The 24,713-nt window shown below is 35.5% G+C and overlaps 1 pseudogene; it reads left to right on the plus strand.

Moving 5' to 3' along the window:
* The window catches only part of LOC126007245 (pre-rRNA 2'-O-ribose RNA methyltransferase FTSJ3-like), a 55,993-nt pseudogene extending 38,851 nt beyond the window's left edge, over positions 1-17,142 (plus strand).
* Positions 17,143-24,713: the final 7,571 nt, after the last annotated feature.

The following is a 24,713-nucleotide window of genomic DNA, read 5'->3' on the forward strand; positions in this document are numbered from 1 at the left end:
AGAAGAAGAAGAAGAAGAAGAAGAAATGGGTAGTATGGTTAATAATATTAATGCTCATGCTTTACTGCATCATCACCACCAAAGTGTCAAAAATGCTCCCTCGATTTCTTTTTTTTAATGTAACTTCATTTATTTTAAAAAACATTCCAGCAATGCATGAAGAGTTCAATATACACAGATCAAGCCATATCATAAACATTTTTTAAAATTTTTATTGTGACCAAAGTGCATTACAAATCTTTCACTGCATCATTTATGGTACATAGTGACAATGAATGAGGGGCATTTCCACCACCAGTGCTGTCCTCCCTCCACCCCTGTTCCCAGTATGAATGCTCCCTGGATTTCTAAGCCTGTTCAGTCTACTCTGTTTCTCTCTGTCTAACCCCCAGTCCCCAGCACCACTGGGTTACCTCAAATCTGTTGTCAGAGGTCAAATCCATGAAAAACTCAAGAAAAAATAGTCCTGGACAAGTCAAAAGTTGTTCTTACATTCAGGATTTATAGTATTATGATGCAAGAATAGCAGACTTGGTAAATTAACTACTAAAGGCTTTGTACAGTCTCACTAAACAAAGGCCAATAAATGACCCCATACCATTTCTATCTGTAATTTCTAATTATCCAAATTAATATTACTTGTACCAAATTTGTACCAAATAAATATAAAATAAAACCTTTTATAAGTTCTTTAGATATGTTAAATAAGTATTTTTACCTCATTATCTATGAAAGTATGTTTTAGGGCTAGAAACATAATGTTCACTCTATCTTTATCCCTCATTGATCTCAGTTCCTCTTTTAATCCAGAAATAGGTTTGTATATGTATAGCTAAAGAGTAACCAAAACTTTTTCTCAGTAACCTTACCTCCCAAGGTAAACCTCCAAAACTTTGAAGTAAGTTCAAACATATTTTCACCTGCTTCTTTGATTTTGCTTTTTATTAAAACATACCTAAACAAGACTTTTCTTTTTATTTGCTGAAATCTGGTAATGTTCTCTTTCCTTTTTAAAAAAAATGTTTTTGCAAGTGTCATGGTCTCATTGAGTTATACTGGAGGTTGATCAAAATAGAAGTTTCAATACATTTTCTTATTAATAATTAAAAATTGGAGCCGGAGACATAGCATGGAGGTGGAGCATTTGCCTTGCATGCTAAAGGACAGCGGTTCAAATCCCGGCATCCTATATGGTCCCCTGAGCCTGCCAGGAGCGATTTCTGAGCATAGAGCCAGTGCTGCCGGGCGTGACCCCCCCCCCAAAATAATCAAAAATCACTTTTGTATGAAAATTCAAGAATAGTTTATAATTATTAGATTAACTGAAGGGTTTTGGGTGTTGTTGTTGTGTTGTTATTGTTGTTTATGTGTCACACCAGCATGCTCAGGGCTTACTCCTGGCTCTGTGCTCAGAAATTGCTCCTGGCTGGCTCAGGGGAACATACTGGGTGCTGGAATATTTAACACCATCTGTCCTGTGTCGGCTGCATGTAAGGCAAACACCCTACCACTGTGCTATCTCTCCATCCCCAGACTGAAGTTATTTTTTTTTAATAATTGCAAATAATTTAATAAGCATTCCCTGTGGAAAGTTTTATTCCTTTGGTTAAAAGTTTTTCCAAGTTTCTTCTTACCTCAAATTTTGTTTTATTTTTTTTCTCTACGTTTTATATATTGTGATTACAAAGGTTTTCATGATAGGATTTTATTCTTACATTGTACACCACCCTTCACCAGTGCACTTTTACTGACTCAAATGGCCCAAGTTTTCCTCCCACTCTCCCCTCTGCCTGCTGCTTGGGGCAAGCAGTTTACATCTCTCTCTCTCTCTCTCTCTCTCTCTCTCTCTCTCTCTCTCTCTCTCTTTCTCTCTCTCTCTCTCTCTCTTGCTCTCTTTTTTTTGCTCTTGCTCTCTCTCACTTTATATTACTCTCTCTTTCTATTTCTATCTCTCCTATCACTTTACTATGTTCAGCACCCAATTCTTGTCCATCATGATCAGTTCTAATTATCTAATTGTCTTACTGGTCTATTTTATACTTTAACTGCTCTGCTCCAATACTTATAGCAAGTTTCAGACCATTGACCAGTCCTACTTGCCCTCATCTCTATTGTCTCTGGGAATTATTACCATTCTATCTTTTTTTCTTATATGCCACAACTAAGTGTAATTATTCTATATCTATCCTCCCTCTGACTCATTCCATCCAGCATATAACTCTCTATATTCATCCATGCTTAAATAAATTTTATGACTTCACTTTTCCTAACAGTTGTGTAGTATTCCATTGAGTAGATGTACCACACTTTCTTAAGTCACTCATCTATTCTTGGATACTTGGCCACTTGGGTTGTTTCCTGATTCTGGCTATTGTTAATATTGCTGCAATGAACACAGGAATGCAGAGGGCTTTTCTGTATTTTGTTTTGGATTACTAAGGTTGATCCCTAGAAGTTATATTGCTGGATCATAAGAAAGCTGAATTTCTAATTTTATTTATTTATTTATTTTTGGTTTGGGGATCACACCTGGCAATGCTCAGGGGTTACTTCTGGCTCTATGCTCAGAAATTGCTCCTGGCAGGCTCAGGGGACCATATGGGATGCCGGGATTCGAACCACCGACCTTCCGCATGCAAGGCAAACACCCCCACCTCCATGCTATCTCTTCGGCCCCAGAATTTCCAGAACTTTTTGAGGAATATCCATATTGTTTTCTATAAATGCTGGACCAGTTTTCATTCACACCAGCACTTAAAGAGAATTTCTTTCTGCAACCATGGCAACACTTGTTGTTCTTGGGTGTTTGTGTGTGTGTGTGTGTGTGTGTGTGTGTGTGTGTGTGTGTGTGTGCCAGTTTCTGTGGTATGAAATATCTCATGGTTGTTTTGAATTGCAGCTCCCTGATTATTAATTATGTAGAGCATTTTTTCATGTGCCTTTTGGTCATCTCTATTTCTTCTTTGGGGAAATATCTGTCCATTTTCCCCCAATTTTTAAATGGAGTTATATTTTTTAAGTTATACCAGCATCTTATATATTTTACAGAGACCCTTATAAGATAGATATTTTTTAAATAGTTTCTTCCATTTTGACAGTAGTCTTTGTATCCTTGCCACTGTTTCTTTTGAGGAGTAGAATCTTCTCATTATAATTCAGTCCCATTTATCTTTGCTCTCACTTACTTGGTCATTGGTGTTTCTTCCTTGATTGTATTGTATTGTTCAATGCCATGCAGTATTCTTCCTTCCTTTTCCTCTATGTACCTTATGATTTCAGGTCTGATATTAAGGTATTAAATCCATTTTTATTTTTTCTTTATACATGGCATTAAGTAGAGATCAGAGTTCACTTTTTTGAATGTAGTTGACCAGTTTTCCAGCACTACTCATAGAAACTTTGCTTGTTTCACTTTATATTTTCTGCCCATTATCAAAGATTAATTAGTTGTATACATGTAGGCCTATCTCTGAATATTCTATTCTATTCCACTGATCTAAGGATTGGACTTTATTCCGTATCATATTTTAAAAAAACAACTACTGATTTGTAGTACAGTTTAAAGTTGGGGAAAGTGATTCCCTCATATAATTTATTCCACAACTAAATTTATAATTAATTCAATTAAAAATATATTATTTTGGCCTAAAATATTGCTATTCAATGTTATGTTTATGTATAAAATATTTTTGTAGGAAATGTAATCTGAAATTAATAAATTTATTTGGATAACTGTGAATTATGAAAAACACCAGATTATAGATAAGGACACAGATATTTCAACTATCAATCTTTTCATTACTTATTCATATTATAAAGACTATACTTTACATTCTACATTATATTTGTTTATTTATAATAATGTAATGGCATAATTCTTGTTTTTCATTGAACTTTCACTTTCTAGCACTTTACTGAAACAAAATATGGACTAGGTACATATTTTTTAGAGAATTAGTGCATACTTGCGTTCATGAGATAATATGACCCCATAAACATGGTATTTCAATTTGAGACATAATTTTAACCAACTCACAGTAAATAAACACAGGTTCATAATCTGACACATGCAATTTTAAAATTTCATGCTGAGGCTGGACAAATAGTACAAGAAGTAAGACCCTCCCACTTATCATGCAACTGTGATAGCTGCTCTGCTTCAAATCCTCAGGATCTCATGAATTTGCTTTCCTAAGCCCTAACAAAAATTAATTCTGAGCTCAGATCAAGAAATAGTCCCTGAGAATTTAAGGCCCATTCTCTTGAAATAAACTTAAAATCACATGCTATAATGTCATATGTACATTTGTGTGATTATATATATATGAATAATTAAATGGTATCAGCACAACTATCACTTTAGTATCAACCCAACTGCTCAAAAAAGTATTCTGTTAGTAATATTGTTAGTAAATAGCAAAACAGTGAATTATTACAATTTACATATAAAACTTGAAATGTCTGAATAATCTTTAAGAAAAACAATTTTTATAGATAAAAACTATTTGTGTTGGTTATTTTTCTTGTACACATTTTAGTATGTTCTTTTAAATATAAGTAAGCTTAAGTTATTGTTTCTTATATTTTGCAACATTATTTATTCTAAGTCAAAGTATTCTCTGTAATAGGCTCAATGCAACCCAAGTATTGTTGTATACACTTATTACAAGATTAATATATATCTTGACTTTTCAACTCTAATAGATGTCAGGCCAGTAATTCTTCAAGATTGTATTTGTCATGTAAAATCAAAGAGGCTGAACAAATACTTAGCTTACTGACTTAAGCACAAACATATATATTTTCAATGCTTACAAGAATTTGTTGAATGTATTAACTATATAGCCTGCAATGTAACTACACATATAATGCTTAATATAGGTTTAGAAATGCATAAATCTTATGTAATCTCTCTTTTTGGTTTCATAGCTCATACTTAAATTCAACATAAATAATAATAACCTTTGCCATACTGTAGACCTGTCTTTGTAAAAAGAAAGCAAAAAATATAATATTAAAGTCATTTCACCTCAAACAAGATTATCTTGGTAGGTAAATAAGAACATTCATGTGTTGCATTTCTATGCAAATAATTTATAACAGCAAAACACTAACATCATTCCTTTGAATAGACTATAAAATAATAGAATTTTATAAAAGTGATAGTAAGAAACTGTCAGATAGTGCCAGGAAAATGCACAAGTATGTTATTAGAAATGAATGAAGTTAAACCTTTAAAAAATAAACTAACATCAACAAAGCATGGGGACCAGACAATAGCTTAGTGGTTTAAAGTAGTTCCCTGACAAGTATTAAGGCAACAATTCATACCCAAAAGTTGCTATCAAGCACCCAGAAGAACCTCCAGAAATATTTGCTAGAATAAAACAGTAACAAAGGTTTCCAAATATGGAACAGTGGCTTGAGAAGCATACAAGACATGTGAGATCTAGAGCTCAATCATTCTTTCTGCCCAATATCCTGAATCAATCCTGACAGCTCTAAAGCCTGATATCAATGCAGGTTATGGCAAGTTAAAGCAGTTCCCATACAGATTCAAATTATACAGTTTGACCTGGAGAGGTGTTATAAGTGGTAAGGTGTCTGCCTTGCATTCAGTCGACTCTGGTTCAGTACCCTATACTACATATCATGACTTGAGTAAGGTCAGGAGTGTTTCCAGACTTCAAATAGTATCAAGAGAAAACCCTGCACCCCTCCATATATGACCCCAAACCAAAAAATAATATAAAAGTAAATCCTATCAAGAATCAAAGATTCTGAACAAGGCTTTTGAGATGGTGTTCTACCAATTTCTTTTCTATGATTTATTGTAGATGATAGAGAATGATAAGACTCTGGCTATATTACAAGAAGCATTTTAAAAGGTAGAGAGAAAATACAGTATCATGGAACCTCAGAACTTGAGGAGGTCATGATGACAGGTTCTTTGGCTGTTAACATTTTGTATATATTTTAACTTCAAATCTAAGAGGAGATGTGTGTGTGTGTGTGTGTGTGTGTATACATATAAAAAGACAAAAATTCATGACAGAAACTATATGAGGATACCACTACATATCCTTTTAAACATCTGTAGTTTGAATCACCCTTACAATTTGGTGGAGGAACAGTAGTTTGGGGCCACACCCTGAAGTGCTCAAGGGCTACTCTTGACCTTGTGTTCAGAAGTTATTTCTGAAGTGTTTTGAGAACCGTATGTGGTCCTACAGATTAAATTATTGTCAGCTGTATTGCAAGACAAGTGCCTAACCCCATGTACTATCTATCTGGCCCCTTTATTGAGAAACTGAACTCAGAATTAAAATTAAAAAACAACATGTCAAACTGATGGTTTTAATAGAGAATTCTTTCCATTATGTGAAGTTAATTACCTCTTGTCAAAATAATAAAAAATTGAGGGAGTGTTGGAGAGATAGTATAATCTACAGGGTGCTTGTCTTGCAGGTAGCTGACTTGGGTGTGATATCTAGCACCTCATAGGGTCTCGAGAGCCTTTCAACAGTGATCCCTGAGAATAGAGCCAGAAGTAAGAACTGAGCATACCCCAAAGAATGGGTAAAAATGTAATTTAATGATAGAAAGATATTGCAAAAATTGGTATTGAAATAAGTAGACATCTACTAGACCCTCAGAGCTTTACCTATATATTCACTTTATACAAAAGTTAACAAAAATATTATAATATTATATAATTATATAATATTATATAATTTTAAAATATAAAGTATTTAGAAAAATAGAAAAATCTTTATTGTTTATTATTAGGTAACCATTTTGATTTAAGATCAAAACTAAATTTGGTAAGTAAAAAAATTGGATTTTAGAATAATAAAAATATTTGTTCTGTGAAAGATCTTATTAAGTATATGATAAAACTTACTAGTGGGAAAATTTTTGAAAATTACATATCTGAGAAAATACTAGAAACATAGAATATATAATATAACTTGATGTTTTAAAGCTCAGAAGTAAAAACACTAATTGAAAGGAACAATCTAATTGAAAAAGGATATAAATATACATTTTAAAAAGGAATTATGAAATTGACATGCACATGATTTATTTATTAGGAAAATAATGATTAACAGTGAAAAGACAAGTATATACAAATCAGGTGATTCAAATTAAAGAGAGTAGCAAGACTAATGGCTAGGATTTAGGTATGAATGAACCTGGATTGTTTTGCTTTGCTGCTAACAAGTAGAAAATGGTTCCACTGAAAATAAAAAATATATATTGGATTCTGGAAAGCAGTTTTGTAATTTCTTAAAAAAAAAAACTAACATGTGGGGTCAGTTCAGTTTTTTTTTTTTTTACTTTTTTATGTTCTTGATGACATAATAAGCATTTATTAATTTTAAATCATGCTTAAAGAGAAAAATCATACCTAGTTTTGTCTTTGTAGGCCACAACTACCAGTGCTCAGGACTTACTCCTGACCTAATAATCAGGGATCACCCCATGAAGGGATTGAGAGACCATATGATTAAACCGAAATTGCTATGCCCAAGCAAGTTCCTTTCTCACTGTATTACCTTTCTGATCCCATCTACGTATAGTTTTGTTAATTTTAAATCATGGTAAGAACATTTAAAAGCTGTCATATATTAGCTTACATACAGACTCAAATGCACTTTAACGTAGTCATTTATTTATCTTGATCTGGTACTTAAATTTAATCTCTTAAGTGTCAGAGAACAAATCATAATTAAAAGAAGGTTGGAAAAGTTTACTTAAGATTATTTTGTGCATCCAGATGTGTAATTATAGCGACCATCATAAAGAGCCTTTATTTGTTGCTAAGAAACAAATTCTTCTGTTTGGCAGGTAAAAAATCTCACATATTCAAACCCTTTATATGAATCACCTTCCTAGAAGCTAGTCTTCATTTTTTTTTTGTCTTTAAAGTTAGATAACAAAGAAGACTACCTGCAGTGAAAACCAGAGTGAGGAAATTTAAAGTTTGCCTTTGTTGTTATCTTGCTTGTTAGAAGCTTATTTTTTTTTTTTTGCCAGAAATCAAGTCAAAAAACCACCATACCTAACACACACACACACACACACACACACACACACACACACACACACACACACACACCAAAAATGAAAATCAGAGAAGTATTTTTCAAGAGTTTAGAAAAGAATAAGCTATGTTTTCCACTTAAAAATAAAACTTTTACACAGTGAGAATAATGAGGAACTTGAACTTGGCATCCTCAAATATCAACACTGCTTTTCTTCTGTGAGAAAGGGATGTAATTGTTGGGACCTGGGTTCTGAACAAGGAGAGACACCATTTTGTAAAGGCCACATGGCAGGCTTCTTCTGAGGTTCTGAGCAGAGAAAGATGCCATTTTATAGGGACCACAAGGTATAAGCCACATGCTATGTTTCCACAAGCCTATATCCATTTAGACTGTCCCAAGCTACCTGGCCATAACAGGTGCCTATAAGAGGAGGACACAAGGGAGCAGTAGAAAGGTAACCTAGGGCCTAGGCAATGGCTAATCATTTTAAAGATCATCAGAAAGCTAGAATCTCCCTATATACCTTTTCTATATAATCTTCTTCATGACCTTGGATGGGGTTCATCTTGTTCTGGATATGGCCCCAGCTGGCCAGTGTGGGGGCATTTTGGAAGACAAATTAAAGTGTTAGGCTTTATTCCAGTTGTGTGGTCTTGTCCTTTGACTTTGGACTCTTGCAGTAATTCAAGACCAAATCCCAGAAATAGTTGTTTAATTTGGAGGGAGAGGAAGACATGCTCAGGACTTACTCATGGCTGATCTCAGGAAATCACTTCCTTGGAGTGGGGAACTGGGATATCAGAGTGACTTTTATGGTGCCCAGGATTGAACCAGGGTCAGCTGCATGGCAAGAAAGTCATCTACCAACTGTGATATCACTCTAGTTATTTAGTTATTAAATTCATTAACTTATTCAAGAAAAATGGCAAGAATGAAAAGAACATTTATTAGGTGAAGTGTACACGATGAGTATATCCAGGAGTAATATTTGCTACCTATTTTTTCAAATTTCAGGATAATGATTTATATACTAGTCATACTTTTTTCTATTAAAGTATAACAAAAAAGAAATACCCTATTCATTCCTCCTATTGTTGATGATATCTAAAAAGAAGTTTTTAAAATTTCTTTGCCAACCTATTCCTTGGTTTCACAAAATGTATATATTGCTTTCCCATTCATAAGCCTTAATTCCTGCAGCTTCCTTTAAACCTCTTGCATTGCCATGAGAATGCCATACTTTCTGAAGAGAAAAGACAAATATCCAGGTGGTATTGATCTATGTGACTTCACTTCAAATAACAAAAAGGAAAATGGATGGAAATGACAAGAGTGTAGCTTGGAGTTAAAGAGATGGAACATGTTTCTGATCCTATTTTTTGCATTTCTTTTAAAAAGAAGAATGAGCATTTCTCACATTGAACTTAACTTTACAATATGTCTCCAAAGACATCCAGAACAACCTTAACACATTTCTGAGTAAACAGGTCTTCACAGACAATATGCAATCCAACAACAAGGACTAGTGTAACTGGGCATTAAAATCAAAGAGCCTTATTTCGAATCTTAGTTTTACCACCCAATTGCATTTTGACCTTCAATGAATGAACTGCTATTGTCCTGTTTCTTTTCTGAGGGTACATTAATTTCACAATTTTTTATTTTTGTTATAATTTGTTATATTTATCTTATTTTTATATTATATTTCATATACTGTTTATATTATATTATATATTATTTTATATTATATTCTGTGTAAAATATATATGTATTGGGGCCGGGCGGTGGCGCTAAAGGTAAGGTGCCTGCCTTGCCAGCGCTGCCTTGGACGGACCGCGGTTCGATCCCCCGGTGTCCCATATGGTCCCCCAAGCCAGGAGCAACTTCTGAGCACATAGCCAGGAGTAACCCCTGAGCGTTACCGGGTGTGGCCCAAAAACAAAAAAACAAAAAAACAAAAAAAAATATATATGTATTATGTTGTTATGTTTTATTATATTGTTATATTATTTTTGTTATATTTATGAATTTTTTTCCAGCCAAATTAAGACTCGGACACTCAAAAACTCTCACTTATATTCTCCTTATGGCAATCTCTTTACTTCAAGATTAGACCAAGAGCAGGGACCACAATACAATAAGAGCTAGCTGAGTAAACATTAACATTAACAAAATGATTGAATAATAAAATAAAAATGTTAGTAATAGTGTGTTTATTCAAAGTTTATATCAGTTTGTTCATCCACCTTCAGAAGATTCCACAAAAAGGAGGAAACTTTTCTCTGCAGGCTGGCAGGATCAAAGGCTTTTTCTTTAATACAAGGCTCTTTCTTCTACCTGCCACTATTGAGCTAAATAAAAATAAAATAGCAGCAGTGCAACAAAAACTAAACTAAGTTTTAAATTTACTTTTTTATTTTTTTAATTCATCAATATGCTTATTTATCAAATGCTCTAAGGCAGTCACATGAATCAGATGCAGATCTGTAGTTTGATCCCCGGGCATCTCATATGGTCTTCCAAGCCAGGAGCAATTTCTGAGCACATAGCCAGGAGTAACCCCTGAGCATCAAAGGGTGTGGCCCAAAAACTAAACTAAAATAAAATAAAAGGAAAGAAAAGAAAACTAAAATATAACTAAATATAACTAATCTAAAAATATTTAATGAGAACTGGAAAGTTGTATATAACACAAGCCAAAAAAGAGTAAAAGTAGATGAGAAACACATGCGATAATTACAGAAGTATAAAAGTAAAGATAAATTAGTGGCTGCTTAATTTTTTCATGACCTTCATTTTTGAATTTGAAGACATCCAAGTAATAACTAAGTTTAATTAGAGAGTTGATATACTGCAGAGAGGGGCAGGAAAAGGTGATCTAAGGACTCTTCTAATTATCTAAACACCAGTACCCACAGGCAGGGTGATTCCTATATTCATTTACTCTTTTGTCCTAGCCACCTCTCCCAGAGGAAAACAATCCAGACTTTGTATTAGCTTCCTCTTCCATACACACCTCATTTTTGAGTTCTAAAGGCCCATTTAGGCTTATCATTAGATGATGATAAGCTCCATTAATGTCTGCTCCTCCCATGTTGATTGGCCCTGAATAATAAATTATTGTAAGTGGAGGACAGTCTGGGCTCTAAGTCCACAAGTCTCTTAGTCCAAGAGTCTGTGAGTCCCCTGATTCCATATTTTTTTCTCATATATTTCTTATATTTTTCATGTCTTGTTTGTTTTTTTTTTCATTTTGAGCCACACCCAGCAGCACTTATTTTTGCTCTGCACTCAGAAATCACTCCTGGCAAAATCAGTGGACCATATGGGAGCTGGGGATCATACCAAAAAAGCTGTGTGGGGCCGATGAGGTGGTGCTAGAGGTAAGGTGTCTGCCTTGCAAGCACTAGCCAAGGAAGGACTGCAGTTCGATCCCCCGGCATCCCAGATGGTCCCCCCAAGCCAAGGGCAATTTCTGAGCGCTTAGCCAGGAGTAACCTCAGAGCATCAAACGGGTGTGGCCCAAAAAAACCAAAAAAAAACAAAAAACAAAACAAAAAAAAATAAAACAACAAAACAGCTGTGTGCAAGGCAAACAAACACCCTACCCACTGTGCTATTGCTCTAGCCCTGTGTTTCTTTATTAATAATCAGAGCCCCTACTTCAGGCCCATTCCCTGAGGGCTGGTTTCCTTCTCTACGGATTCTCCACTACTGTTTCCACTGAGAATCAGTAATTGTTTTTTTGCCTGCTTGAAATCCCAAGCCATGTCAATATACAAACTGTCTCCCTGATACTCAAAAAAGAAAAATTCTTTAGCAACTTGCTTTGTTGCCAGAGCAACTGCCACCAAAAAGGGTTATAATGAGAACGTCTTGCCTGATTCTTTACTCATTGCATGATATCCTACCTAAAAGAGCAGTAGACTGAAAAGGAAGTGCTTCCACTAAGGGAAGAATCTATAACCTATAACCTTCTGCTCTTCTTGAAGGAAACATTCATTGGGCAAAAATCTAGAAACATTCTTGTAAACTTCATGTTTTGAGGTCAGAAAAGGAGACAACCTAAGCATAGCCACACTTTTACTAAGGCACCTTAAGGTAAATAATATGCAAGCAAAGCACCTTATAATATCAAATCAAATATTGCTCTCTTGAAGCTGGGAAAAGTTGTAAATCAGATTTCATTTTTCTAATGTGATTTTTTCCCTTCTAATTCTAGAGAACAATATGATGGATTTACAGGTAAGTCCTAGTTGGGTTGTCATGAAACCGTGAAGGAAGGAAGCAAATATAAAAATTGCACAAAGCATCTAGATTTGGCTGAATGGCTAGTAGAAAGTAATTCCCCCAACTCTGTGAATCCTGGCAATCACTCCAGTAAGAATAAAAACAACAAAATAAATAGTCATAAACTTTGTTTTCATGTGATTCCTGAGAATTTGATAACTTGTGCCATTTAAGCAGATTATGCCACTGAGCTAATGCTTGACTGAATGATTAAATAATAAAGCATTTTCATTCAAATTTTTATCTAAATATAACAGTTTGGGCTTTCTGGTTATACTATAAAATTTTTTTCATAAAATGGCAATGTTTGATTCAAAGGTAGTAAAGACTATTAATTTAGAATGAAATAATATTAACTTACAATTTTCATAATTAATTAATTTTAGATAAGAGGAAAAAGTCAAGCTCTTTTAACTTTGATGATTAGAAATAAACTAGATCTTTGAAAATATATTTGTATTGAAATTAACAATTGGGTGTAGAAGAGATGGTTAAAGTGGTATATTGAATTTCCATTCAGGAATGACTAAGTAGAGAGTTAAAACTTATGATAACTACTTATAATAAACTCATATTTCACAAAAAATAGAGATACACTTTTTGTTGTTAAAGTCAAATAATTCTCTCAGACCAGAAGATTAAATGATGAGATAAGTTTTCTGTATCACAATAGCACAAAGTACTCTCTGCCTAATCTGATTTCTTGTCTTGAAGCAGAACTCCTATACATGATCTTTGTCTTAGGAAAAATGGAAGACACAGGTGAAAGGAGGGTTAGTATATTATGATCCCAAGTTTTGCATCAGTTACCTTAGATCAGGTGTCTTCAAACTATGGCCTGCGGGCCATATGCGCCCACAGAAGAGTCTGATCCGGCCTGCCAGCAGTGAGCACTGTTTGGTTGCCAAGATACCTGCCAGCATATACACTCAGTGTCATGGTTTCTCAGGGATGACGTCAACTGCCTCCACCCATGGCATGTTGTGTGCTGGGACAGTGGGCATGAGGGTGGTGTTGAGAGGGACACTGATGCACCCTTGCACCTGGCGCTTGGCGCAGGCATTGCTGATGACATCACTGGAGGGCGCTGGACGCCGCGTGGCGAGGAGTACCACATGTGGGTGACTATATGATGTAAAAAGGCGCCTGTTCCACTCACAGGCAACGTGGTGTCTGTGTGCTGTGCCTGCCTGTCAATGAGGTTTTCCTCCACTCCCTCCACTGCCAAAGGTCAGTCAAAAGTGCCATAGAAATAAATTTTTGCCAGATGGGGGTTCTGCCCAATTGGGCTGTGGATGACTCATATGAAAATTCCCCTTTGGGGGTGGTGAGGCATTCAGTGCTGAAATCAAAGTAGGGGGTGGGCGGTGGTTGGGAGGTTAGGGATTCAGTGCTGAATTGCCCATGTGGAAAATTAGGGGTTTGATGCTGGAGCATTTTAAAGGGGTTACATTGAAAATTTTATATGTATTTTGCAATTCCTTTTCAGTATTCACATGCTGATTCTGAACATATCAATTTGGGCATTTTATAGGGAATTATAACTGAACTATCAGGGATTAAGCTGGTCTGCTTAGAAAAGCCTGCAAGGGGTAAGTGTTCACATCAGGGATTAATGGGGTTTCATACACTGTGTGTATATATACACACATATTTGTATTTCACTAATATCAGTTTGGAATCCCTAGAAAACAATGATGTCAAGAAAAAGAAAAATTGACGGCGAGTGTAGGATATTCAAAGAACAGTGGACTTACGATTACTTTTTTATGCGGTACAAAGAAAAAGCTGTGTGTCTGATATGCCAGAATATAGTTGCTATGTTCAAAAGATACAGTTTGCAATGCCACTATCAAACTCAACATAAAGATAAATATGATTGTTTGGTTGGAGAAGTGAGAAAAGATAAAATATTACAACATACACTGACGACTCAGCAAAATACTTTTGTGAAGCAGAAGCATTTAAATACTTCCTCATTGCGGGCAAGTTTTCAAGTTGCCAAGCTAATAGCGCGCAATGGCAAACCATTTATGGAGGGAGAATTTGGTAAAGAATGCCTTATTTCTGTTGCCAAAGAGATGTATCCAGAGAAGGCCAATTTATTTAGTACAGTGAGCCTTTCAGGAGTTACAATGACATTAAGGATTGAAGAAATGGGAGAAAATTTGCTGCACCATTTGCAAAACTCTGCAAAGAAACTTTGCTATTTTTTCTTGGCACTCGACGAAAGCAATGATGTTCGTGATTCTGCCCAACTTTTCATTTATATGAGTGGGACAAATGAGTATTTTGAAGTCACAGAAGAGCTTGATGCACTGCAAAGTGTCAAAGGTACAACCACAGGAGTGGATATATTTGGAAAGGTTTGCCAAACTGTGAATGGTTTGGAGCTGGACTGGGTTAAACTAGTCAGTGTAACAACTGATGGTGCTCTTAGCATGGTGGGGTCTAAGAGAGGAGTAATTGCTCACATTACACAAGAGATGGACAAACATAACCATCCTCATCCAATTGCCATACACTGCCTCATCCACCAACAAGCGCTGTGTTGTAAATCACTGAAGTGGGACTCTGTTATGAAAATTGTAGTATCTTGTGTTAATTACATTAGAACTCATGCACTAAACTACAGACAATTTCAGGAATTTCTATCTGAGGTAAATGTTGCCCATGAAGATGTTCTGTACCACACAGAAGTCCATTGGCTGAGTAGAGGGAGAGTTTTGAAACGTTTCTATGACTTACTTCTGCAGATTACAGCTTTTCCACTTTCAAAAAACCAAGAAGTACCAGAGCTCAATGATGCAGAATGGAAATGGCACCTTGCCTTTCTGACAGATATAACAGAGCTACTCAACAGTTTCAATCTGCAACTTCAAGGCAAGGGGAAGCTCATCTGTGATATGGCATCACATGTGAAAGCATTTGAAGTAAAATTAGGCCTTCTCATCAAACAAGTACAGGAGGAAAACTTCAGTCATCTCCCAACAACTCAAAACCTGTCAGCGAACAAACCATTGGTTGCATTCCCAAAGGAAAATGTCTGGCTTCACTAGAATTGTTGCAAAAGGAGTTTCAATTTAGATTCAAAGAGCTTCATCTCCATGAACAGGACATACAGCTTTTTCGTAACCCATTTTCTATTGAGATTGAAAATGTCCTTACAATTTACCAAATGGAACTGGCTGAACTGCAGAATTGTGACTCCTAAAAGACGCATTTAAGTCAAGCAACCTTTTGAATTTCTATGCATCTTTCCCTCTGAGACATATCCAAATATCAGGAACCATGCACTCAAAATGGTAACCATCTTTGGTAGCACTTATGCCTGTGAACAGACTTTTTCAAGAATGAAACATCTGAAATCTCCAACCAGATCAAGATTAACTGATGCCCACTTGCATCACTTGTTATGGCTGGCAGTGACAAATATGGAACCGGACATTGACCAGCTTTTTAGCCAAAAGCAGGCCCACAATTCCCATTGAAATACGATACGTGATCTGTTTATTTATAAATGGTTTTCATTTTATTTATATAAGATATGTGCAGTGTGAGTAGGAATTAGTAGTTCCTATAGTCCGGACCTCCAGCTCTCTAAGGGACCATAATCCGGTTTGAAGACCCCTGCCTTAGAAAATGAATACTGAACAAAGAGCAAAGACATGACTTTCAGTGACAGCATGTTTTCTTGCAAACACTGGCTTAATAAATTGATACTCACAGGAACTTTACTGCAAGTTTCCCCCACTCCTCCTCAGATTTTAAATGCAAATCTCACTAAAAAAATGTTTGCAAGTAACTACCAACTCATATTTAAATAAAAGCACAGCCCCTTGTAACTACACTAGCTTCCCTATGTCATTGGAATGACTTCTTCAGTAATACAAGGTGACTTTTCTAAAAGTCTTTGTATTTTTGTTTTGTGTTAATCACAGATATTATTTATGGGCTACTAAATTTTCATAACATTCTATTTAAAAGGCATGAATCTATAATGATATTATTTAGCATATTATGGTAATATATCTTTATTGCTATATTATCTATATCCACACATTTCCAAATAATTATCTTTTTTTCCATAATTTTATTTGATAAATAAATATTACTATTTGACTGTTTCAGTCTAGCTACTAAATTGCTAGATAATAATTACTGCTGTAGTTAAACATTTACTATTGTTGTATATTATAAGTAGGTTTTAAATACTTTACTAATTAAATTTTATTTTATCTTTAAGCTAGGCTTTGAAATTGTATATATATGTATATATATATAAGAAACTAGACTATAATGTTTTGTAACTTCTGAAACTAGTTCTTTGCAAATTATTCATCAAAAATTTGAATATATTCCTTACTATTTATCCAATTTAAAGTAAATTTCTGTTCTACAGAAGGAATATTAGCAAAGATTACTAATAAATAATACTTTTAAATCATTTTATTTGAGGACAAGTAGATCCTTCATATTGAAGAAGGCAGGTGGATGAGGAACAGAGAGAGGTTAATGTCGAGTTCTCAAGAAGTAATACAACCAAGATGAAGATTGGAAGAAGTTACTCTGTCAGTAACCCAAAAGAAACTCAAATGTTTATGGCTGCACTCACTGTACTTTATGGACACAGGAACCAAGGTCTCATAAGACTGCCTCCAGAAGAGGTCTGGAGAGGGATGGCTTCTTTCTCCAGAGAGAAGCTGCAACAGGAACAAAGGGTTCTGAGAAGGATGTGAAGGTGGGCCACCAAAACCTTCAAGTTCTTCTCTTTGACAATGCCATTACAGTGGAGTTTTAATTAAGTAGGAAGCCCCACATATGTGCAGTTTGAGAGAAATTCTTTAAGGCTAACTCTGCAAAGGCAAGTAGTATGAGTCCCCATTCTGAGAGTGATCTGCATTTTCACTTGACCTGAACTCTCTCTGCTCTATTTTTCTCACCCCCATAAAATGTAAATAAAAGTTTTTTTCTTCACTATTTATTCATTCTGATTTTTTTTTTGTGAGGAAAAGATGATGTACCCCACAGCCTGAGTATTTTCTCCTCCAGCGTGAATGCATGCCTCCCAAGATATTCAAGAGATAATGTCCCAAAACATGCAGAACAAGTGAACTTCAGTTGCAGCTTGACAGTTGATATATGGAGCTGTGAGAAGTAAGGTCTGCACTATCAAGAACCATACCTAAAATTTTCATCAGTCCTTGATTTCTCAAGTGACCCAACTGGGTAGAGAGAAGTGGTAGCCATCTTTCTCAAGGCTGCCATCTCTCTCTTCTCTCTAATTAACAGAAGTCACCTGCAACAATGAGTTGCTTTGTTTTGTTTTGTTTCAGATAAAAGAACAATTAGAAAAAAATTATTAGGACATATAAGCAAAAAGGAGAAGCTTTTATTTAAGATGAAAATTTGAGAAACTACAGAATCTAGTTTTTTGAGAAGTGTGTGTGTGTGTGTGTGTTTAAAGGGTGATGGAGTTTTAGAGAAACTCATCCTTTCTGAGATTAAGTAATGTAGTAGCCAGTATAAAGCAGACTACATTTTATCATGAGCAACACTCAAATCACTTTTGGTCTACCCAACAAAAGACTTTTTTTGTTTGTTTGTTTTGTTTTTGGACCATACCTGGCAGTGCTCAGGGATTACTCCTGCTGTCTGCTCAGAAATAGCTCCTGGCAGGCACAGGGGACCATATGGGACACTGGGATTCGAACCAACTACCTTAGCTCCTGGATCAGCTGCTTGCAAGTCAAACACCGCTGTGCTATCTCTCCGGGCCCTCATTTTACATTATTAAGCCTCCAGTTTTGTATTATTACCTGAACTAGAGTGGAAGAAGACAAGATAAAAACAATAAAAATCTGGGGGCTTATTGGCTTAGAACACCCTCCTTGTAAGTGTAAACTTGCAAGTTCAATGCCCAGTGCCATCACAGGTATCATTACAATCCTGACAGTTCTGCTGTGCTATTTCTCCGGGCCCCAACAAAGGACTTTTAAGTAATTTTTTCCAGCCATGTTCCGTATCCTATAAACTCTGGACCTAGATTAATTGATCATATTTGAGGCTGCATGCTGGTCTGTTAAAGCTAAACATACAGAGCTTTACCAAAACAGCATTTTTCTTTAGTCCATCCCTTTTGAAATGCAAAAGAGCAGCCTAGGCTTGATTAGCATGAGATAGCTACTTATGTCTTCAACAATCTATTATCTTAGATGTTTATGGACCATACTTCAGCTTTATCCAAGTTTAGCTTTATTTAGCTTTATATAATCACAACAATAGGTATTTCACTCTTTCAGATGTTCTTTCTGATTTAACTCTTTGTAATCCCAGATGAGAACAACTGTAATGACAATAATTTTGACAAAATTTTTTAATTTAATTTTTTTCTTTAGGATGCCAGTTTATTTATTTATTTATTTATTTATTTATTTATTTATTTATTTATTTATTATTTTTGGATCAGACCTGGCCACACTCAGGGTCACTCCTGTATCCACACTCAGAAATTGCTCCTGGCAGGCTCAGATCATATGGGATGTCGGAATTCGAACTACCTTCCTTCTGCTTGAAAGGCATATGCCTAACTTCCATGCTATCTCTTCGGCCACTTATATTTTGAATAAAGTTGGGGACAAGTGTTGTATAGGGTGCTTGCCTTGTATACAGCTATCTTTGGCAATGTATCTTTAGCTATCCTGGCATTTCATATGGTTCTCTGAGCCAAATAGGAGTAAAACTGAGAGCACAGCCAGGTGTAAGACTTGAACACAATTGGTACCCTAAACAAACTAACCAAATGAATAATTACTGGATAAATTATATTGAATTGATAATTCCGATGAGGGTTAGTGGTGGGGCTCTGGAGACAGAGAAGTTGGAAAAAAAGAAAGGGATACAAAATGGTAGGAGGAGATCTAAGAATTAGCTGCTGCAGGGGACTTTGGAACATGATAGATATGCTTAGAACAGATTTAATTATTGTTAGCTTTCTCCTGTTAATGAGGTTAAACTCTTGTTAAACTGTTGGTTTGTTTCTAATGCTTTCTAGAGTTGTAGCCGAATGCTGAAATGCTTAATTTTGCATTCAGATAAGCAGAGGGAGAACTATAGATGTCAAGGCAATACTTGATTCCTCTTTACTTTTCTTATCAAACACAAAGCAACTTAAATTCATCCCCAGGATAAGTGAAAAAACTGTGAAACTGTTTTTTTTACAATGAATAAAATTTTAAATGAAGGGGATTATCATTTTTCTCAAGCTAAACTCCTTGTCACTGAGATTAGGTTGGGATAACTCAGAAAAACTATGTAAGATATTTCCATTCCTCTGACTGTGAAATGGTCATTAAAGACATGTAATATCTTCTGTTTAAAGCTAGGCTTGAGAAATTCTATACTTAAAAGTTATAAACAAAATTACTATTTTGTTCTACACAGCTTTAAAATATAAACTTTCTTCACTTTCATTATCTATTACAAAATACAAAATCTTATTCCAAAATTAAGGTAGAACAGCACATTTGGGGGAGGGGGACCCATACCCAGTGACTCTCAGGGGTTACTCCTGGCTATGAGCTCAGAAATCACTCCTGACTTGGGGGACCATATGGGATGCCTGGGATCAAACCAAGGTCTGTCCTTCAGTGCAAGGCAAACACCTACTGCTGAGCCACTGCTCCAGCCCCAGAACTGAATATTTTACTCATTTCTTTCATTGGAAAATTGAGGACTAGAGAAAACAAATAAGCCAACAGGCAGAGTCAGAATGCATTTGCTCAGCTTCCTCTGACAACTGCCCCAGAACTCTGTTTATAGTATCTGCTGCTCTGTTAAAAGCTAAACCTTGAATTAGCCACTACACAAAGAAACATTTACCTTTGGATTATTTTAACAAAACACACTTGACCTCTTCTCACATTTCCCTCTGCTCTCTTCTACCTCTTGAAATATCTGCTCTAGGGACAGTGCTTTCCAAGAGTCAATTGTTTTTCACCATCTAAGTCCCTGATGGTCGAGTGTATTTTCTGAAGTCACTCCAGGGAGAGATGAAGTGCTTTTCATGCAGGAGCCTTTTATCTCTTCTCCTTGGCTGTATTCTTGAAGTTGACTTCCTCCTCCCCCAGTGGCCTTTAAATGTTTCTTTCCAAAAAATTCTTTTTTTTCGTTTTCTTGTTTCCTCAGATCTTAGTCTTTTATTTTTTTTAAGACACCGTGAAATGTGGACAGTTTTTCTTATGAGAGAAAGTGTTATTTTCCTTTAATCCTACCCTCACTTTCTATCTTAATTCTTACAAATAATTTATTCTTCCTGACAGGATATTAATTTACTCACTGTCCTATGGAGTCTTTTGATGTGCTTATTTTTTAATCTTTTATCACTATTGGCTAATATTTTCCAGTGGTTTCGGTCCATATTTAGCTGCCTGAAGAAAAAGTGGTGAGTAAAAGCCATCAGTAGATGAGGCAGCAGGCTCTACCACCAATGTAACGTAATAAATTCCATGTGTGTATCATTTTCAGAGGAGTCAACACTCCAGATTAGATTTACCAATTAACCACAGCTAGGGCACAGGTATACACCACTGCAGGCTAGTGAGAGATTTTCCAATCATTGAACATTGCTGTGCCCACTAACATTCTTCTAGAGGAATGTCCTCCAAAAATAGATAAAGCACAGGGGATCAAACAATAGGCAAATATTCACAATTCAAATTTGGACTGCCCTAAATCCAAATACAATTTTTTATACTTGAACTTTTGTGGGGAAAGGAAACCTCTTAGTGCTCCAGTCCTGGAGCTCTATTAGGCTCTGTTAGGCTAACCAGTGCTTCTCAATTATTTTCTGTCATGCCCCCCTAGGAAGAAGAAAACATTTTTCGCGCCCTCCCACGTATATAGTATCTTTATTAAAAAAAAACTTTAAACTGCAAAACAAAAATATATAAAATAATTTGAGCTGATTTTTTAAATCAGAGATGATGTCTGGATTAATGACTACAATGAGCACGTTTTGCAATGCAGAGTTTTTCGAAGCAGGGTTTGAAGCAGGACACAGCTACTCTCAGCTCCAGAGACATACAGAGATATAACACAAGGCTTAGCTTGTTATGAGAGTGTTTGCTGAGGTCAAACACTCCCCCTTTTATGTAGCCTCTCATCCCCCCTGGGGGGCAAGCCCCACTATTTGAGAAGCACTGGGCTAAGCAGTTTAGGTAGTTTAATTCTGGATGATATTATATGGTGCTATTCTATTTAGGTCCTTTGGTGATTGGCACCACCATGGTAACCCCTGGAGAGGATGACTTGCTAGCAGTGGTCTAGGGTATTTTTTTTTGCAAGATAAACATCTTCAGCCTCTAAACTATCTCTGCAGATCTACAGATCCACTTTTGAATATGCACATAAAAATACATAGTTCTCAAGTGTATCTTTTTCCTACTATGGTTTATTGAATCTGATCATATTTAAAGTGTCTAGGTCTTTATTTTTCTCATTATTTTGCTATTAATCCATCAATAGTCAGAAATCTTTAAAAATATTTTATACTTTAATTTTTAAACTGAATTGTGAAAAAAATTACAATCTAAATTAAATAAAAACAGCCACAAGAAAAATCTCCTTCAAGTTTAAAAAAAAAGAAAAATATATAAGAGTTTTGCTAAACCACATACAAAAATGCATAATAAAAGGTTAAGAGAAAAGAGCTATAAAATGATAATACTATTATCAAAATAAGTGATATGTAGGGACTGGAGCAATAATATAGCAAGTAGGGCATTTGCATTGCCTTCGGTAGCCAGTTTTGATCCTTGGCATCCCATATGGTTCTCTGAGTCCAAAAAGAATGGGTCCTGAGTATAGAGCCAGGAGTAACCCCTGAGCACTGCTGGGTATACTCCCCCAATAACACCACCACCAACAAAAAATAAATGACATGCATTGAACGTTTAATTTTGTTCTTGTTTTTTGATACTAATTTCACAGCATTTGAAAAAAATTTTCATACAATCTCCAGACCCTTATAAAAGACTGCTGCCATGCTCCCTGTCTGCTTTTCTGCCCAAGACAGCCAAAAAGATGCCATGGAACATAATCTCCAGGGCCCAAATCCGGTAAAAGCCCCACCCAATAAGGTGGGTGCTATCCTCGCCATGTGATTGGGCACAGGAAAGCCAATAAGCCAATAAGGTGGAGCCAGAGGAGCATGGCCCTTCTATTTCTGTTAGAGGCCATGCACATGTTCTAACTCACGAACCGCCACCCCACAGCACATAGTAAAACCACTATACAAGTGTTGTTAGAGGAGGAGGAAGAAGTAGAAGAGGAGTAGGAAGAAGAAAAAGAAGAGAGGGAAATAAAAAAAGAAAATGGACTGAAGATTTATTTTGAATTTCTTTTCTTATAATTGTGTCTTTGTTTAAGCATGTTTATGATTATAAACATGCCTGTTGTTGTGTTCACTTAAAAATAAAAATAATAATATATTAGGTATGATCTGTAAAACTCATTGGCATCTATTGATTGCTTACCTTTTTTTTACTTTAAGCGACAATACCACTTATAAAGAAGGAGGATGACCTGAAAAGCCTAAGGATGCTCATAGAACTCAAAGCAAGCATAGATCAACTTAATCAGACCATAACGACAGAACTTACAACTGAAATAAGAGGTCTGAAAACCTCAGTAGATAAAATGAACACCTCAATGAAAAGCCTCTTCAAAGGAGTAACAGCAGCTGAGGACGGATGGGGTCAGTAAGAGGATGAGGTGCAGAACATACAGCAGAAAAGATTGATAAAGAACCTAAAAGCAAATGATCAGACAATAAATAAACTACTCAAAAATATAAACAGATAAAAATAGACTCTATTATGCTGAGTGAAATAAGTCAGAGAGAGAGAGAGAGAAAGACGCAGAATAGTCTCACTCATCTATGGGTTTTAAGAAAAATGAAAGACATTCTTGCAATAATAATTTTCAGACACAAAAGAGAAAAGAGCTGGAGGTGCCAGCTCACCTCAGGAAGCTCACCACAAAGAGTGATGAGTTTAGTTAGAGAAATAACTACATTCTGAACTGTCCTAATAATGAGAATGTATGAGGGAAATGGAAAGCCTGGTTAGAGTACAGGCGGGGGTCGGGTGGGGTGGAGAGAAATTTGGGACATTGGTGATAGGAATGTTGCACTGGTAATGGGTGGTGTTCTTTACATCACTGAAACCCAAACACAATCATATATGTAATCAAGGTGTTTAAATAAAATAAAATATATTAAAAAAAAGAAAATAGAAGTCTGATAAACTCAACAAAAACAGCATAGGAATCATTGGAGTCCCAGAGACTTAGAGAATATTAAGAAAAATTGGAGGAAGTGTGAGAAAAAAAGAAGAGGAAGAAGGGGAAGAAGAATATAAATAAAAAAGGAAGAAGAGAAAAGAAAAGTGGAAGAAGAGGAAGAAGACAAGGAGAAAGAAGTGGAAGAGGAAGAATAAAAGGAGAATGAGGAAGAAAGAAAAGAGAAAAATAAGACAAGAAAATAGTAAGAAGGGAGAAGAAGAGAAAGAAGAAGAAGTAGAAAAGAAGGAGGAAGAAGAAAAAGAAGAGAGAGGAAAGGAAAATGGACTAAAGATTTATTTTATTAATATAATTTTTATTTTGATCATTGTGGCTTACATATTGTTGACAATAATATTTTAGGTACATATTTACATAAAATCAGGGGGGATTCCCATCAACAATTTGTCCTCCCTACACCTCCGTTTTTGTCCTACCTCCCATATCCTCTTCCCTCACCCCCAGGGCTGCTAGAATATGTGGTCCCCTCTGTACCTAGCCTACTACTTAGTAGTCTTGCTCCTGTTTGGTCTTGGTGCCTCCCTTATTTCCCCCTCTAACTGGGAGGCAGGACTAGCTAGTTCAAGTTACATTGTTTTGTTTGAAGAAAAGTAATCTTTTTTATAGTGTCTTTAAGCACTGTGATTAAAAACATGTCTGTTGTTGGGTTTCAGTTAAAAATTTTTTTAAAAAATTTAAAAATAATATATTAGGTATGATCTGTTAAACTCATTGGCATCCATTGATTGCTTACCTATTTTTTACTTTAAATTAAGTTAGTTATATAGAATATAATTTGAGAGTAAATCAGCATCCAGAAAGTTTCTTCAAATGCTAATGTTATGAGCTAGATGATAATGAGAAATACAAGTCCATGTCTAGAATTTGATGCCTATTCTGTGAAAAGAAAGTCTCCTGCTCATGATAGATAGATCAAAATAAAAACCAAGTTCCTGTTTTCTTAAAGTGGTGGTTAATATGAATGGTCAGGATTGGTCACCTGTTGTATAAACTAATTATATCAAGAGTTAG

This window comes from Suncus etruscus, chromosome 4 (genome assembly GCF_024139225.1).
Source record: "Suncus etruscus isolate mSunEtr1 chromosome 4, mSunEtr1.pri.cur, whole genome shotgun sequence".
NCBI classification, from domain to species: domain Eukaryota; kingdom Metazoa; phylum Chordata; class Mammalia; order Eulipotyphla; family Soricidae; genus Suncus; species Suncus etruscus.